The sequence below is a fragment of the Palaemon carinicauda genome, chromosome 1, assembly GCF_036898095.1.
Source record: "Palaemon carinicauda isolate YSFRI2023 chromosome 1, ASM3689809v2, whole genome shotgun sequence".
Lineage (NCBI taxonomy): Eukaryota > Metazoa > Arthropoda > Malacostraca > Decapoda > Palaemonidae > Palaemon > Palaemon carinicauda.
The window spans coordinates 270,163,969-270,168,968 of NC_090725.1; the positions used below are offsets into that span (position 1 = coordinate 270,163,969).

Here is a 5,000-nt window from a genome sequence, read left to right on the forward strand (position 1 = left end):
GAAGGATGTATGAAAACGTAAATCAAAGACAAAATTAAAATATGGGTACTACAAAACAAAAGCTGATATTCAATAGATTTTGATTAATCGGTCAGCATTTATTCCAAATTTCTTCCAAGAAAAAAAGAAAACTGAAAAATCTTGACAAAACAATAGGCTATCGGAAGTGTGTTTTCTTTATACAGTACTTACATTAATAGCAGAGCTCGTCTTCACGGTCCTTTCTGAAAGGAAAAGATAAACGATACAATAAACTACTTTTCAAAATATTTATTGTAAACAAAGCATTATTTAACTACTGTAATGCAGTATACTCCAGCAAACATCTAACAATAACCCTTTTAATTAAAAGTTATAAATAATACCCCCACCCCTTCCTACGTGTGCATGGAGTGGCTGAACATAAAAAGGAGGTGGGTAGCATCAACAACAAAATCCCTCTTCACGGTTGAAAATCGTCACCATAAGACTACATTCACAATTTACAATCACACCATACACACACTGTTAGTTTGATCAGTGAAGTCGGGTCTTGCGTATATACAGAACAGCTGAACTGTTTATTTCACGCTATAAAAAGAAAAAAAAAATTGGTTTGGTCACACGACATTTTGTATCTGAAACCCATCCAGTAACCAAGACTTGAGGTTGAAAATTCAGAGACAAGAATTGTATCAGTACGATTACTATTTGAAAGAACAAACTTTGATATTTTGACAACTATATCTGCATTTTGCAAATTCAATTAAATGATGTATCCTAGAAAATAGCATAAAAAATATATAATGATGAAATAGGGTACAAAAGTCCTAACAAACAAACTGTAAAACACAAAACAGATTATATTTAATAAGTAAAAATACTAATATACTTTACATTTAGTAGCAACTTGCTATATGCAAAAGAACACAAGCTGTCAGTATTTTTTATGCATTCTCTGATCCGGCTTGGCATAAATGGCCCTCGAGGTATCATGTGACAGTGTCAAGCATGGCTTTCTAAGTGAAGGCTGATGTAACCCCTATGTGGAAAAGTTACAATGGAATGTGGGTCTACCTGTGTTAATGAATATATGTCTATTCATGTACAGATTATTGTGTTTGGGAATTCTTGGGTAAAAAGAGATTAAGAAGACATGGAAGTTGAATGGAGTTATTTAAATTTCATTGTAAATGTAAATACCTTTAACATATACCTCAAAATAATACTTCAAAATGCTTTAATAAAAAGGGTAATATATTCACTATTGCTATTTTATTACGATCCATATACTTATTGCAATTGATTTAATATCACAAATCGATGTCCATAATCTACATACACATACATACATACATACATATATATATATATATATATATATATATATATATACATACATACATATATATGTACACACACATATATATATATCTATATATATATATATATATATATATATAGGCTATACAGTATATATAGAGATTGATAGATATATATACGTGTATATATATGTATATATATTTATATGTATATATTCATATGCACACACACATATATATGTATATTATATATATATATATATATATATATATATATATATATATATATATATATATATATATATCACTACTGGTCTTAGTAAATGGTCTCTTAGCTTTTCGACTTCCATGCACTTTTTGGTTTTACTTGTACCTCCTAAGCCTCATTGAACATGGGAATAAAAGAGGAGCCTTTGACCTTCCATTGCAGGACCCGAAACAAAGCGCTAGAGGATAACGAGAGGACTCACAATCCCCCAAGAAAGTATTGGAATGGTTACTGCGTCATCGAATTCATGTAATAAGCGTTAGTTCGAAATCTGCCATGGGCAAAGAAGTCGGGAAATTGAGAGGTCTTTGTACATTTATTAAATATTTATAAGTGAATACATAAATTGTATTTATCTGTATGTATGTATGTATGTATGTATGTATGTAGGTGTTAACAAATATAAACCACCATTTGTATCATACACAAAACAAAAAGTATCATATAATATCCTATATATATATATATATATATATATATATATATATATATATATATATATATATATATATATATATATATATATATATATATGTATGTATATATGTATGTGTGTGTGTACTTTAAATCTAATGAATAGGTCATAAACGTTGATATTTCCCTTGTGTACCACATTTAAAAGGTTAATTCTGGTGGAAATTTGTTAGAAATGGAGTTTTATTATTATTATGAAATCAGGATGCTATAAGCACAGGGACTCCAACCGGGAAAACAGCTCAGTGAGGAAAATAACAAGGAAAAATAAAAATATTTCAAGAAGAGTAACATTAAAATAAATATTTCCTATATCATCTATAAAAATTCAGAAAACAAGAGGAAGAGAAATAAGAAAGAATAGTGTGCCCGAGTGGACCATCAAGCAAGATATCCCTAACCCAAGACAGTGGAAGACCATGGTAAAGAGGCTATGGCACTTATAGGAAAGTTCCTCTCCTATAAAAGCTGCTTACCATAACTAAAGTCTCTTCTACCCTTACCAAGAGGAAAGTGGCCACTGAACAATTACAGTGCAATAGTTAACCCCTTGGGTGAAGAAGATTTGTTTGGTAATCTCAGTGTTGTCAAGTGTATGAGGACAGATGAGAAATATGTAAAGAATAGCCAGACTATTCGGTGTATGTGTAGGCAAAGGGAAAATGAACCGTAACCAGAGAGAAGGATCCAATGTAGTACTGTCTGGCCAGTCAAAAGACCAAATATCTCTCTAGCGGTAGTATCTTAACGGGTGGCTGTTGCCCTGGCCAACCTACTACCTACTAAACCGTTTCAAACAAAACACACGATCATTCAGGGAGATCTCTGAGTAAGGATAAAATGACTGAATCATCGAAGGAAAAACTAAAAGTTTCTACAGAAATATCAGAAGAAATTTTTTTTTGGATGAAGCTAATACCGCCGCAACGATGAGTCACAAACCAACTGGCGCTGACACCCAACGATGATAACTTAATCTTGCGACAATTTCTTGTCGCATTTACTACGGCAAATACGGCGACGGCAACTATCACGACCGACGGTTCGAATAAAGGAGACTTTTTCTTCTGCCATCTCCGTTAGGGGGAGCGACATCTATAGCGACAACAAAGGGAAGCTTTTGGTTGCATATTTGAATATTTATATCATGCAATAATACTCATGTATTTATTATGTGTGCGTAAGAGAGAGAGAGAGAGAGAGAGAGAGAGAGAGAGAAGAGAGAGAGAGAGAGAGAGAGAGAGCAAATATAACTGGATGATTCATCATACCGAAAGAATAATGAAAATAAGTTTGAAACAATGCCATGCTAAGTTAGAAGAGACAAAAAAATTATCTGCATGATTCAAAATATCTCAAATTAAAGTGCGTATTATTCTTTGAAAAGCCAGCACCGCGTTAAACAATAACAAAATAATGAGTGTAATAAGTTAATAGTAAAATATTACACAATTATTAATGAACGTTTAAAATTAGTTAAAAATAATAATACCAAACATTATCATCTCATAAAATAAACCTAATAAGTTATGAAAATATCCTACACCACATAATTAAAGAAATCTAATCTCAGTTTAGAGTAAAGTAAATTCTCACCCGACACTGCAGTTGCCAATTTGCCATTAAATAGGGTGTGCAACATGGGAGTACTATCTATACAATATTAACGCTAACCTCTGTATATTTTTTATGATTAATTTACATATGTCACATTATACATGAAAGGTGAGGAACTATTAATTTATACCTTTCGCGTCTATCTTTTTTGAACCTACAAAATAAAAGATCGTACACACACATACATGCACACACAAATACATATATATATATATTATATATATATATATATATATATATATATACATATACATATATATATATATATATATATATATATATATATATATATATATATATATATATGTGTGTGTGTGTGTGTGTGTGTGGTTGTCTGTGTGTTTACGTACACGTAATTTTTTAAAGTTCACATTACAGAAACTTTAAGCGATGTCTCTTATCCTGATTTCCCAACTTGCCGTTCAAATCTTTCCCTGCATAAAGTATAATGAGGGTGGTGGTAAGTCTTATTCTAAATAGGCAATGCCCTTAAAACCCACACAGAGCAGTCAACCCGTTGATGCCTAAGGTAATGGGACCTTATTAATGCTACAAACGCTGCAAACATAATCTGTTAAGAATTGCATATTCAGTAATTATGATACTTAGTTGGGAATCGTTGCTGTGACTTCATTATTCAACTGAGAGAGAGAGAGAGAGAGAGAGAGAGAGAGAGAGAGAGAGAGAGAGAGAGAGAGAGAACTTTGAGAAAGGACAAAATAGATAAAAAATGACTGATAAACTACAGTTGTTATTGAAGGAGCATTAATGTGGGACAATTCGCATTAAAACTTTAAAATTTATGAAGTGAAAATATTTTGTTAAACATTCTCTCTCTCTCTCTCTCTCTCTCTCTCTCTCTCTCTCTCTCTCTCTCTCTCTCTCTCTCTCTCTTATACGCACACATAATAAATACATGAGTATTATTGCATGTACTCTTTTGCTTCTTTCTTTGTGAATATTTGTAACGAAAAAAATTTTATAGGTAAAAGCCATGTAAAAATCACCACGAAAAAAGTCTAACATACACATTCCACTTTCAAATTCAAAACTAACGTTCCTTAAGGAAAAATATACCTATGGAAAAAAAACTGCTTGCTATGAATACAAGACCACGAAGGTCTATCCAAAAAGGGTAAGGGGGAGGGGACTAATGATGTTGCACGAGAGAGAGAGAGAGAGAGAGAGAGAGAGAGTAGTGGTGGTGCTAGGGGAGTTGAATCCATCTTTCATATATCTATCCTCTCTCTCTCCCTCCCCTGCTCTCTAACTATCCCTTCAGGACCCCATCGTCATGCGGGGAGGGGAGAGGGGTAAGAGAGGGGACCTTCCCCTCGCGG

General features: G+C 32.7%; 1 protein-coding gene across 1 annotated transcript in view; it reads right to left on the reverse strand.

The window, feature by feature from the left end:
* LOC137656340 (uncharacterized) overlaps positions 1 to 220 on the reverse strand; it is a 175,434-nt gene extending 175,214 nt beyond the window's left edge. Inside the window, exon 1 of the mRNA XM_068390529.1 lies at positions 193 to 220. The gene's annotated coding sequence lies outside the window, so the exon portion shown is untranslated. The remainder of the gene's footprint in view (positions 1 to 192) is intronic.
* Between the last annotated feature and the right edge of the window lie 4,780 nt (positions 221 to 5,000).